Source organism: Piliocolobus tephrosceles, chromosome 16 (genome assembly GCF_002776525.5).
Source record: "Piliocolobus tephrosceles isolate RC106 chromosome 16, ASM277652v3, whole genome shotgun sequence".
NCBI lineage: Eukaryota > Metazoa > Chordata > Mammalia > Primates > Cercopithecidae > Piliocolobus > Piliocolobus tephrosceles.
The window spans coordinates 57,792,895-57,807,091 of record NC_045449.1 but is presented as its reverse complement, the minus strand read 5'-3'; positions in this window follow the sequence as shown (position 1 = coordinate 57,807,091).

Here is a 14,197-nt window from a genome sequence, read left to right as displayed (position 1 = left end):
TTCAGGGCCCTGTCTCCTCCTTCCCTCCCTCCCTCCCTCACTCCCTCCTCCTTCCTTCCATCCCTCCTTCCTTCCTTCCTTCCCTCCCTCAGTCCTTCTTTCCTTTCTTCCCTCCCTCCCTCCTTCCCTCCTCTCTCCTTCCTTCCCTCCTCCCTTCTTTCCTTCCCTCCCTTCCTCTCCCTCCCCTTTTCCTTCCCTCCCTCCCTCCTTCCCTCTTCCCTTCCTCCCTCATTCCCTCTCTCTTTCCTTCCTTCCCTCCCTCCTTCCTTCTTTCCCTCCTTCCCTACCTCCCTTCCCCTTTCTTCCTTCCTTCTTTCCTCCTTCCTTCCCCTCCTACATCTCTGCTTCTCTGTTTGATGTTCCTGTTCCCTCCTCCTACAGACAAGCTGCCTTCACAGGTGGGAGACACACTATGGCTCCTTCAGACACATTTAGAAACTCCCAAGACCAGAGAGATTGTCTTTCCTTTAATCTCAGTACACACATAACTCCCAGGGAAGGACTGTGATTGGTTCAGCTTGAGTCGTGTCCCCAGGTTTTGGATGAGCCACTCTGGCCCAAAGGATTGGCCAGAGGTGGGTAACATGCCGCTCCCTGTGTTAGGGGAGGGGTCATCCTTTAAGCAGCAACTCCGCAGAATCACATATTTGGATGGAGGAGGGGAGGAAGCCGCTCCCCAAAGGAAGGAGCCAAGAGAGGGAAACATTCGTTCCCCTTAGGTTGTGAAGAAAAAGCCATATTTAACATACAGCTTTTCTTGTTCAATCATTCCCGTCCCTAGTCCAAAGACACTTTGTGCCAATTGGAAAAATTAGCCCCTTCCCCTAGGTGTTTTGCTGCCATCTTTCAGAACCTCATCATCTTAAGTTATGTTAATCTACAGTGCCTTCAAATGCGCTTGGTGCCCAGAATTGTGTAGTATGCAACTCATGCAACTGAATGTAGCAGCCCTGCCTGCTCATATGTGGTAATCCCCTTCAATTACTCTAATTGCTCTTTAAAAAAGGTCTTGCCCTTGTAGTTTTGGGGGCAGTGGCGAGGCAGAAACCAAGGAGTAGAGCCATAAATGGGAATGACAGCAGCTCCCACCCCCTCTTCTCCCACGCCCACAGACAGGGAGCAGTGCCCCGGTGATCATCGGAGTGGTGACCAGCAGTCCCAGATGGTGACCAGCAGCAAAGTGAACTGAAGCCACAGCAGGGCTGGGGGTAATGAGAGGACCCCTGAGGAGCAGCTTCGGGAGACAGCATGGGAAAGAAATGGGAAAAAATGTTTGCTTTTCCTCTGAACGCTAGAAGAGGCAGACCCTGGCAAAGAAGGGGGGTCTGGGCAGACACTTGGATTACATCAGCAATGAAACTGCAGTGAGTGGGAGTGGGTGTGGGTGTGGCTGTAGTTGTGAGTATATGGGCTTGTGCTGCGGTGTGTGTACACACAGATGGGCACTCGGTAAGAGTCTTGTGTCTGTGCGATGCAGCGTTTGTGTTGCTGGTGGCACAAGTGTGCCTCTGGGCGCATATAGAACCCACGTGTGTGCACAAGCCCGCTGTGCGGGTGCAAGTGTGTTTGTGTGTGTCTCTCCAGTGAACAGAGCTGGAGAAAGAACCGAGTGCAGGTGCCCCTCCACTTACCATGGGCTCTGTCCCAATAAACCCATCGTGAAGCTGAAAAAATCCTAAATGGGCCGGGCGCAGAGGCTCACACCTGTAATCCCAGCACTTTGGGAGGCCAAGGTGGGCAGATCACCTGAGGTGAGAAGTTTGAAACCATCCTGGCCAACATGGTGAAACTCCATCTCTACTAAAAATACAAAATTAGATGGGTGTGGTGGTGGGCACCTGTAATCCCAGCTACTTGGGAGGCTGAGGCAGGAGAATCACTTGAACCTGGGAGGCAGTAGTTGCAGTGAGCCAGGATCACACCATGGCACTCCAGCCTGGGCAAAAAGAGTGAAACTCCATTAAAAAAAAAAAAAAAAAAAAAGGAAGGAAGGAAGGAAAGAAGGAAGGAAGGAAGGAAGGGAGAGAGAGAGAAAGAAACAAAAAATCCTAAATGGAGCCATCACAAGTCAGAATTCTCTGCATAAAGAACACCAGCGTCACACCTAGGTTTAGAAAACAGCCCTGGGGGTGTGAGGTGACTCCGTGGGGACCACAGGCCACAGCCAGAGCAGGGCTGGGCAGAGATGGGCATCGGGCCTGGCAGGAACTTCCTGAACCACGGGCAGGCCTGGCCCCCAGGAGGGGCTCGGCAAGGACTGAGGCTGTGTCCACAGGGTCTGGGTGGAGCTGCTGTGGGGACAGGGGAGGGCAGCCCCTCCCCAGGCCTCCTTATGTTTCCGTCGAAGGCTGCTCTGACCTGGGCTTAACTCACTCCGGGCCCAGGGAAGCCACTGGACCTCTGAGCTGCCGGGAAAGATGGTGGCACAGGGCTGCCAAGGCTGACAGATTTGGTAGAACGAGGGTTGGGCGGCAGGATCCCCCAGGGGTTTCTCCAGCTGGCAGCCAGGGGGCACTTCACAGCGGCTCCACCAGGGGTCACCAGAGCCCCAGAGTGGAGGGATGAGGTGGGGTCCATCAACCTGGCCCCCAGCTTAGCCCTCCCTCAGCCAGGGACAGATGTCCAGCCAGGGGGGTGGGCGTGGGGGTGGAGAAGGGACCTGCAGACGTCTGTGTGGTCCAGCTAAATAGCTGGGGGCGGGGGTGTTCATGCACTTGTGTGTGTCCGGTGTGTGATGTGAGGGTACGGCTGTGGGTGTACCGATGGGCATATGCTTGGCACACACCTGGTGACCATGCTAGTGGTACTTCTCCACGTGAATGGGAGCATGTCACATGCGTGAAATCCATAAACACAGGGGCATGACTGGGTGTGTGTGTGGAGGGGAGTGGGTGCGGGTGTGTGTGGCTGTAGGAGTGGGTGTGGGAGTGGGTGTGGCTGTGGCTGTAGTTGTGGGTGCGTGTATGTGTGCTTGTGCTGTGGTGTGTGTACACACAGGCAGGCACTCAGTAAGAGTCTTGTGTCTGTGCGATATGGCATTTGAGTTGCTCGGGACACAAGTGTGCCTGTGGGCGCAACTAGAAGCCATGTGTATATGCACAAGACTGCTGCGTGGGTGCAAGTGTGTTTGTGCGTGTGAACTGGAGGCGTGTGTGTGAACGGGTATAACAGCAGAGGAAGCATCTGCGTGAACGTATGAAGGGTGATTTGCACATGACTGAGCCTGTGGGAGCGCAGCTTTTGTGTGGGTGTGCCTGAGTGTGCACTCGAGTGACTGTGTGAGTGTGAGCCAGTGTGTACCTCAGGAGTGCTTCTGGGAATAAGTGTGGAGATTCGAGTGTGAGATGAGCCTGTGTAAACTGTCCAGGTTGGGAGAGGAACCACCTATGTAGGCTCATACATGTGTCCCAGTGAGCGAGTGTCTGTGTGCCCGTGCGAATGGGTGCGTGTGCCCGGGAGTCTGTCACTCCTAGAGCAGTGAGGCTGGAGCCCAAGCGGTGAGGCCGGAGCCAAGCAGGCTGAGTCCAGAGCACACCCGGCGAGGGAAGTGTGACCGAGGCTCCCACCTGAAGATTGGCCCAGTCCTCAGGTTTCACTCATGACCCTGTGACATCAGCGGCAGCAGCTGTCCTCGCCGGCCCGGCCCCCCAGCCAAGTCCCCCAGAGTTCCAGCCCCAGCCTGAGGTGGGCACGGCGCTCTGGGCTTGTCAGCAACCGCTCTGCTCCCGTCCAATAGTGAGTACCGCGCCCCCACACCCGCTCCGGGCTGGGTACCCCGAGGGGCAGGCCACCCCCAAGGGGAGACCTCTCTGGCCCGAACCCCAGCGTGCCTCTGAGGAAGTCATCACTTTGTTCTGGGTACTGCTGACCGCCTGCCCACACGGGGCTCTGCGGCCTGAGCCCTGCTCTGTCCCACAGCCCCTGCCGAAACTTCTGGTGCCTGGACCCTCTCTCTGGCCCCAGACTTGCCTCTCTCTGTCCCGCCATCTGTTCCTTCTGCCCCTGCCTGGCAAACTGTCACTGCCCTCAGCAAGGTTCCTTGTTCTGGTCACAAACAGCCCACGGGCTAAGGCTTGGCTCTGGAGGGGCATGGGTGACCCAAGGGACACAGAACGGGGCTGTAGTTTCTTCAGGAGAGGAGAGCAAGGAGCCGAAACAGTGACTTTGCTTGGCCTGTTTGCATGGCTCAGAGGCAGGGCTGTGGGGGGAGGAGTGCGGCAGGAGGCCGGGGTGGGGGGTGCCGGCGGCTCCTTTGCTCTGCTGAGAACAGGAATCTGCGAGATGCCAGCAGAGGACACATCCCAGGCTCTGCCCACGTCCCTGCCCCTCCCCCAGCCCACCCGGCATGGCTGGGCTCTTTCCCCAGAGAAGTCGAGAGCTCTGAGACCTGCCGGGAAGGCGAGGGGGACACGGGGACCGGGTCCATAAAGCCCAGCTTGAGGGGAAGAATATGTGACCACAGCAAAAAGGGGACTCTGGGGGGCCAGAAGGGGTCTGGGGGGCTCTTAGGAGGAGACACAGGGCCAGAGAGGGGGGTCCGGGGATCGGGGCTGTCACAGAACACAGCCCCCTCCCTTCCTCCCTGCTGGGGTGGGCCGTGGCTGGTGGAGAAGGCAGAGTGGCCTGAGTGGAGTTGGGGGGACGTAGTTTGGAGGCAGGGAGGGCTTGTTCTACCAGGACCCTCCAGATTCTTCCGGGCCATCCCCAAGTCCTCTCCCTGTGGCCAGTGGCCTCACTCTGTGTGGTGGTTGTAAGGACAGCTGTGGTCACTGTGCTAGCATTTGGAGCCACATCACCTGTGCAGCACCACGTAAATAGACCCAAGGACCTTGGAACCTGTGTCAGGCAGGGCGACCAAGAAAAGGTGAGCAGGGTAAGGGCCTGCCCAGCCCCCTGGCCACACGTGTCCGGCCCGCAGCCTCCTCAGCAGCCCTCCCCCTCTCCATTCCTGGTGTCTCTCAAGGAATTGTGCTGGGATTTTAGCGGGCTTGGGGAAGGCAACGGAAGGTCCTTCGTAGGTGGCTCCCATCGCAGCCTGGCCCTGCTCGTCATTTCTGGTTGGAAACCTGCATGGGGTGCGAGCTCAGCCTCAGGGAGCTTCTCCTCAGTTCAAGACCGGCCTGAGTGTTGGTCGAGACCTGCTTTGCTGGCTTTTGTCACCAGGGTCTCTGCTGTGACCCCAGGCCAGGTCCAGGGAAGCCCCGAGTTTGATGCTGAAGGCACGGAACTCCTTGTCAGGAGTTGGGGTGGGTGTGACAAGGTGTCTGCCTTTTGGGGGCAACTCTGGCCATCAGAAAGGAGGACAGATCTGATGATGGTGGGGGTGGGGACAGTGCATCTTCAGGGCAGGGGCGGGGTTCTGAGAAGGCTCCTGGAGGAGGCATAACCAGAGAAGCAGGAAGGATTGGAACCTGCAGGGAAGGGTAGAAAAGCTCTCTCCAAACAGAAAATCTGGCCCTGAGGCCCCAGAGAGCAGCTTGGGAGAAGGGAGGGGATGCTGGAAGAGGGTGTCAAGGACCATGGAACAGGTTATACAAACAGTCAGGCCCTTGACTCCTGTCACTTCCCTGGGGCGCACAGCTCTCGAGTGGCCAGGGCTGTGTCCACAGAGGCCAAGGCCCCCACTCCCTGGGGAGGAAGCTGACTGGTCCAAGGCAGAGTGAGGGCAGAGGGCAGTGGGTCTCATGGGCAGCCCTACGGCTGGGGCAGGTGTGGGGCTTCCAGCAGTTCTGGTGACTTCGGCAGGGGTCCCCAGCCCTGCTGTGGCAGGAACAGGCCAGGTCCCCCATGGCTCCATTGGAAGGTGCTCGTTGGGGCTGGGGGATCCCAGGTTCCCTGCAGCACCCCCGCCCCGGCCTTTCATGCGTGCTGGCCCCCATTCTGCCTCATCAGCAACAGCTATTTTTATTCCCTGCAGTTTTCAGTCAACAGCCCTTGTTGGGGGGATGGGCTGCTGGAGAAGAGACGGGGGCTCAAGGAGCCCAGGGACAGTAGGAGTGGTGGGGAAGACACAGTGCCCTGGCAGGGCCCTCTGCCAAGAGCCCTTGCATAAAAGGAAAGAGTGAAACTCTAATAGTTGCTGGCCCCTATCCTGTTTTGGAACTGGACTGTGAAACCAGGCACCCCCACCTAGCGCATAGGTGCTTGAAGGTCACGGTCCACCTCCTGATTAAGAGCCCGAGTTCCTTTCAAACCCTGAGGGTCAGGCTTCTAATCCCAGTTTACTGTATAAATACCATCTGGTGAGTTACTTATCTCCCCTGTCCCTCAGTGTCCTCATCTGTCAAATGGGGGTGATAGCAGCATCAGGGTGAGAATTTAATATGCTCATGGGCATGTGAGGTGCCTGGAACAGTGCTTGGCATGTAACTGGCTCTACATATGTGTTCACCAGTATTATTGCGGCTATTGCCAGTCTGTGACCCTGACATAAAATGTCTCGTCCCAGGGAAGAGAAGGAGAGAAGGAGTTACAAGAAGGATGGCTTTGTTCAGTTCTGGGCACCCTTCAGAGCTGGGGGTCAGGGGTGGACGTTTTTTTCCCTATCTGGTCTCCTTTGGGTGAGGGGCCTTTTTTTTTTTTTTTTTTTTTTTTTTAAATGGGGTCTCACTCTGTCTCCCGGGGTGGAGTGCAGTGGTGCAACCTCGGCTCACTGCAACCTCTACCCCCCAGGCTCAAGTGACTATCCTGTCTCAGCCTCTCAAGTAGCTGGGATTACAGGCATCTGCCACCACGCCCAGCTACTTTTTTTTTTTTTTTTTTGTCTTTTTAGTAGAGATGAGGTTTCACCATGTTGACCAGGCTGGTCTCTAACTGCTGACCTCTAGTGATCCACCTGCCTTGGCCTCCCCAAGTGCTGGCATTACAGGCTTGAGCCACTGTGCCCGGCTGGGTGAGGGTCCTTCTATAAAGTGGACTGCAGAGCCCCTTCCATGAGGGCCTGTGGTTTGCAGATGTGGCCATGATGGCCATGATGCCAGAGCGACAGGGCAGGGTCCTTCCAGCCCACTTTTCAGTAAGCTCTGCCGTCAATGCTTAGCTTTTTTTTGAGGTTGGCAAGTTCGTGATCAGTCTAGCTTTGGAGAAGGCTCTCCAAAGAGTAGCTGGGGAGGAAACATCCTGGGAGTGCTTTCTGGGGTGGAGGATTTTCCCAGAGCAAGCGGCAGGGAGCAGCTCCTGAAGGGGTCGTGCTTGCAGTCATGGGAGCAGGGGAGCCGGGTGTCAGCCTTTCCTTCCTCCAGGCTTCAGGCTGTTGCTGAAAAGCCTCTTCTCTAGTGCTGGTGACTGTGCCCCCAGCTCCCCTGTCTCAAGTCGGGAGGACTCAAAGGCTGGGGATGGATGGAGGGAATGGGGAGCCAGGTTGCCTGGAGTTTTCCAGGCCCAGGATTAGGTGTGAGCAGGCCTCTTGGTGGCCTTTCCATGGACCCACTGCTTCGAGGAGCAGGCAGGGGAAGGGAGGTAGCTCTATGTTCAGGGACGATGTGTCCAAGGGCAGGGGAAGTGGGCTTAGATGTGTGTGTAGAGGATGTGCACATACCAGTTTGGGAGGCCATCATGCTCAGGGGCTCCTTAAAAAGATCTGATGCCAGGCATGGTGGTACACACCTGTAGTCCCAGCTACCTGAGAGGCTGAGGCAGGAGGATCAACTGACCTCAGGAGTTTGAGCCCATCCTGGGCAATATAGTGAGACCCTATCTCTAGAAAATATTTTAAAAGAACGATCCAAGCCAACAGAGGACAGGAAGCCCTGAGCCTGAGTGGAACAAATTAGCCTCCCCACCCTTCTGAGCAGCTGGGAAATGACTCATAGAGGCCATGAGTGTGCGTATGTGAGAGAGAGAGAGTGTGTGTGTGTGTGTACACTGGCAAGGGCATGTGCCTGCATCCAAGTAGGCCATATGGGGGGTCAGGGGATATATGAGGGTCAATTGGTGCAAATTGACCTGTGGTTCTCTTCCCCCCACTGACCCCTCCCACACACAGCTCCCAGCACAAAACCTCAGGAATCCTGAGCACGACCCTACCAGGCCCTACCAGATGCCAAGCCCAGCCCACGCCTCTCAGGGGCTTGGCCCAAGGATCTGGCCTGCCCTTTGAAGGGGATACATGGTTGAGGGTCAGGCTGGCCCATGGAGCAAACTGAGTGGGACCTCAACCAGGGTGGGCCCTGTGCTGAGGGAGGGCAGCTATGCCTAGCCCAGTTCCCCAAAGGGCTGGAAGGAGGCCGAGTCTGTAGTAGCAGGCACAGGGGCTTGGCATGAGAGAGAGCTTCATTTGAGTCCTGACTCCACTGCTGGTTAGCTAGGATGACGAAAGCGAAGTCCCTAGGACAGTGCCTGGCACGTGATAAGCTCCAAATGAACGTGTCCATGATAACTTTTCATCTAGAAATATTTCTTAAGCCTCCACCTCGTGAACCTGTGCACGTCAGCACGACAGGTGACTGCACGGAGATTTGGGGGCCAGAGAAGCCAGCCCCTCCCACACTAAGGAAAATCTTTCCGAAGCTGACTGAAACTCAGAATTCCACATCTTACAAATTCTTTTAACTTAAGGCTCAGACTTGGGAGGAGAAACCCACTCTGGAACCTTGTGTTAGGGAGAAAAGGCTCTGGGGCTGACAGATGAGCCGGGAGAAGTTAGTGGGAAGCGGTCACAGTGCCTGAAACCCAAACAGCATGTTTGTGGGCTTTTATTTCATCAGACCGGAACCTGTTAGAAGCACTCTGGGTAGAGGAAAAGGGTCAGGTTTGGGAGAGGAGGAAGAAAGTTGGGGAAAAACAAACCAGTTGGCTGGGTGCGGTAGTGCATGCCTGTAATCCCAGCACTTTGAGAGGCTGAGGTACGTGAATCACTTGAGTCCAGGAGTTCAAGACCAGCCTGGCCAACAAAAATTAGCCAGGCATGGTGGTGGGCACCTGTAATCCCAGCTACTTGGGAGGCTGAGACAGACAGAATTGCTTGAACCCGGGAGGCAGAGGTTGCAATGAGCTGAGATCGTGCCACTGCACTCCAGCCTGGGTGACAAAGTGAGACTTTGTCTCCCAGATAAGAAAAAAAAAAAAAAAGCAAAAACAAAACTAACCAGTGTTCTTGGAGAGCCTTTGGAAATTGTCAGGGAATGGGGCTGATCATGAAAGGAGGGCCTGCCCATACATCCTGAATAGGAAACCAACTGTGGAATACAGTAGGTGCGAAATAAACATGGCCACCACTGTTACTCTTACCCTTTGGGTAGAACAAGTTATCAGGCTAGTTGAATCAGGAGCTTAAAACAGGGAGGCTTGTTCTGACCCAGTGAGCCCCCATGGAAAACGCAATCAGCTTTGCCCATCCCTCACCCAGGAGCCCACCCCAACATCACCCCAATTGGTTTCCGGAACTCTCTGGGCCCCTGAGTGTCTGGAGGTTTCCGCCCGAGGCTCCTGGCTCCAGGCTTCCCTCCAAAGTCTGTCAGAGCAGATTTCCTCTGCAGAGTGTCAGGCCAGGAGGGGAGGGCCACTGGGGGTGACTTCCTGTAGGCCCCTGCCTGCCAAGGCACAGGCCACTCTTCCTCCTCTCCAGGCCCTAAGTGCTGGCAGAGAAACAATACAGCTACCCCCTTCCCATCCCCACCCCCAACCTGCCCCAGCTGAGAAAAAGTTGTGACTTGAGACTTACAACCTGGGGGACATAGGGATGGATTTTTCACTCCTGGAGCTGGGCCATAGCAGGAACATAGGAATTTGGGAAGTGGGCCACCCGGATGCCCGGTGCTGTCTTTGGCCAGGACAAAGAAGTCTGGTCTGTTTTAGATTCCCAGGAAGTTCCAAGTCTGAGCCCTCACTGCAGGTGAAGCTTGGGGTGGGGGTCTCTACTGGCCGCACATGGTACGTGATCATTTTGCTCCCAATCCATAGAGAAACAAAACAGCTAGATCCTTGTGGGTAGCTATAGCAGCTTTGCCAGAGATGAAGAGCATACTTGGTTGGCAAGAGGGGAGATGGCTGGTGCCTGAGCAAGGCCAGCAAGCAACCTGCCACCTCTGCATCTGGAAGGATGTACCCTGGAGTTAACAGGGAAGGCAGTGAGGGGCAGATCACATTCATTCTCAATCTTCCAAGAGAGTACCTGTATTAGTCTGTTTTCACGCTGCTGATAAAGACAGTGCCCAGACTGGGCACTTTACAAAAGAAAGAAGTTTATTGGGCTTACAGCTCCTCATGCCTGGGGAAGCCTCATAATCATGGCAGAAGGCAGGGAGGAGCAAGTCACATCTTACATGGATGGCAGCAGGTGAAGAGAGAGAGAGACCTTGTGCAGGGAAACTTTCCATTTTTAAAACGTCAAATTTTCATGAGACTTATTCAGTATCATGAGAACAGCACAGGAAAGATCCACCTCCATGATTCAATTATCTCTCACTGCGTCCCTCCTAACATGTGGGAATTATGGGAGCTACAACATGAGATTTGGGTAGGAACACCGAGTCAAACCATATTAGTACCTTACAGTGGCTTTTATATTCCAGGCTGGCAGGGGCATGGCTGAGACCACTTTGAGGATTTCAGGCTGATGCACTTCAGCTGGGTAGATTTCTGGATGTTTGAAGAACCCTCACCAAAAGTGTAGTTGTCGCAGGAGGGAAGGTTCTAGAAGGATATAATGGGGATAGGGAGGGAGATCTGTCCTGAGCTTTGCCTGGCCAATAATTTGGGACAGGATCAGAGACACTCAGCTGTGAGGGATGGCCTTAAACTGAAGACAAATCAAGATCCAGCTGACCTTCAGAGGACTGGAGGTGAATGAGCAAAGGGAACTTAAATAGAGGAAGATGTAAAATCCTGCATCTGGATTTATATTAACCTTGTATCCTGCAACCCTGCTGTTATCATGATTAGTTCTATAAATTTTCATGTTGATTCTGATTTTGTACTTAGACAATCACATCATTTGTGAACAAAGATAGTTTTATTTCTTCCTTCTCAGTCAGCATACCTTTTATTTCATTTTCTTGTCCTATTGCATTAGCTGGGACTTCCAGTCCGATGCTGGAAAGCTGTGGTGAGAGGGGACAGCCTTACCTTGTTCATGATCTAAGTGAAAAAGCTTTGAGTTTCTCACCATTAAGAGCAATGTTAGGCCAGGCACAGTGGCTCATGCCTGTAATCCCAGCACTTTGGGAGGCCAAGGTGGGTGGATCACCTGAGGTCAGGAGGTCGAGACCAGCCTGACCAACATGGTGAAACCCCGTCTCTACTAAAAAAAATACAAAATTACCCAAGCATGGTCGTGCACGCCTGTAATCCCAGATACTTAGGAGGCTGAGGCAGGAGAATTGCTTGAACCCAGGAGGCGGAGGTTGCAGCCGAGATTACTCCATTGCACTCCAGCCTGGGCAACAAGAATGAAGCTCTGTCAAAAAACAAACAAACAAACAAACAAAAAACAAAGCAGTTTTAATTGTAGGTTTCCTGGTAAACACTCTGTTAACTTCAGGAAATTTCCCTCTACTCCTAGTTTGCTGAGACTTCATCATGAATGGGAGCTGCATTTTGTCAAATGCTTTTGCTGCATCTATTGATATGATTATGTGATCTTTCTTCTTTAGCCTGTTGTTGTGATGGATGACATTAATTGAATTTTTTTTTTTTACAACAAGGTCTCCCTCTGTCACTCAGGCTGGAGTGCAGTGGTGTGATCACGGCTCACTGCAGCCTTGACCTCCGGAGCTCAGGTGATCCTCCCACCTCAGCTTCCTGGTTAGCTGCAACTATAGGTGGCCACCACCACACACACCCAGCTAACTTTTTGTACTTTTTGTAGAGATGAGATTTCACCATGTTGTCCAGGTTGTTCTCAAACTGTGCTCAAGCAATCTGCCCGCCTTGGTCTCCCAAAGTGCTGCATTACAGGCATAAACCACTGCGTCCAGTCTGATTTTCAAATGTTGAACCTGCCTCGCGTACCTGAGATAAATTCCACTTGATCGTGGTGTGTAATTCTTTTCATACATTGTTGGATTCAAGATGCTACTATTTTGTGAGGTGCACATGGGTTTAAAAGAGAAAAATCCGTTGCACAGTGCATAAGAAGGGGAAGACCTAATTAGACCTCAGCTCATGAGGAAAAGACCTAGGAGTGACTGCAAACCCCAGCTTTGTTTGGGCTGCGGAAGAAGTGAGGCCATCCTGGAATGAATGAACATAAAGGGTGTCCAGGCCAGGGAGAAAAGGCCTCTGTGATCAGACTATATCTGGAATTGGGTGTTCCGATCTGGCTGCACCACAGAGAGAGACAATGCAGGGCTGGACCCACTCCAGAGAAGAGCTGCCTCGCCCTCCAGCGTCCTCAGCCTCGGCTCCCTGCCCGAAGACAGCTGGCCCCAGCCTGGCTCTCTGACTCCCAACCCCTCCCCCCGCATCCCTGTCAGCTCACCACTTCCAGGCCCCCAGGATGGCCTGAATTTGCCCACCACTTCCGCCCAAACTTCCATTTCAACGGAGGTTCCATGGGACTTTTTGCTTGTGAAACGGACTCCAGCCCTGGCTCCTGGGGAGCTGGGTTTGAGTCTTGGCTCAGCTTCTCATTTATCACTCTCTAAAATTATCTTATTTGCTTCCCTATTTACCGCCTGCTCCCTCCCTCTGGAATGCAAGCTCAGTGAGGACAGGGACTTTGCCACTGCTGTGGTCTGCCCTGGCACCCAGACCACAGCCCAGCACACTGTAGCAGGTGTTCAGAAAATGTTTGTTGAATGAATAAATATGTGAGCTCTGGGTGGGTTCTGGTCCTCTCTGGGCCTTAGTTTCTCCATCTGCAAAATGAGGGAGTCGGACTTGTTGCTCTCAAGTCCTTGTGACTCCAACATTCTTTTTTTTTTTTTTTTTTTGAAACAGGGTCTCACTCTGTCATCCAGGCTGGCATGCAGTGACACAGTCATAGCTCACTGCGGCTCAAGTGATCCTCCCGCTCCACCTCCCGAGTAGCTGAGACCACAGGCGCACACTACCATCCCCGGCTGCTTTGTTTCATTTTTTAGTAGAGACAGGGTCTCGCTATGTTGCCGAGGCTGGTCTTGAACTCCTGAACTCAAGCAGTCCTCCTCCTGCGCCTTCCCAAAGAGCTAGGATTAATTACAGACGTGAGCCACCATGCCCGACAGAGTCCAACATTCTTAAATTCACTGGGAGGAGGTTGCCTGGAGCTCCCCCAGACCCTCAACTGCCACATCTCAGGGGATAACTTGGGGGTGGAGGCGAGTGGAAGGACAGCAGGAGCTGTCATCTTGGCCCCCATTACTTCTGCCTGTGGCCTAGGAAGCCACATGGAGATGGCCAGCCCATCGCCTGACTTATCTCCTGGGGCTTTGTTGGTGCTTTGTCCCTGCCAGGAAGTCACCGTTCATACATCCCAGACGTCCTTCCATTCCCCCACTGCTGCCCGTTGAAACAACATAACTCATGCTCTCTATTCTAGACACACGGAAAGTGTGGACCAGAGGACCACACATGCTGCCAATGATGGCGCCACCCCAGCCCACCTGCCCTGTGAGGGGCTCTCCGAGGCTGCAGGTTGAAATCCAGACCCTCAGGCCTGCAGCAAGCCCTGGCCCAGCTGCCATTTTCCCTGCCCCCAAGCCCCTAAACAGCTTCTGTGCTATACATGAGGGAGTTCCCTGCGTCCTGCCTGTCTTTGCTCTGGTTTTTCTCGCCCCCTGGGATGTCCTTCCCCTCCACTTCCCTGTGTTCCTAACTCACTCATCCTTCGAGGCCCAACCGAAAAGCCACATCTTTCCTCCCCCTACTAGAAGTAATCCATTCAAACTCCCAAAACACAGTCAGCTCCCCTCTTGAGGGCAGGCCTTGCCATCTCCTTGTGTCTCAGCCGCCATGTGCCACATCTACCTCCCCCAGGACTGTGAGCTGTGGCAGCTTTCTGTCCTACTCATGCCCAGCTCAGCTTCCAGCCCACAAACAGAATGAATAAATGGGTAGATGAATGACTGAATCAGCGAAACATATCAGAATCCATTGTATCCCTGGAAAGGTCTGTATCTAAGGCCCCATTCGCTTATTCATTCAACAGACACTTATTAAGTGCCTACTGTGTGCACAGTGTTGGGACTGGGCAAGGCAACCAAGACAGACACAGTCGCTGCTCTCTTGGCGTTTCAGCCTACTGAGGGTGACAGAAAAATACATAAGGCAAATAAGC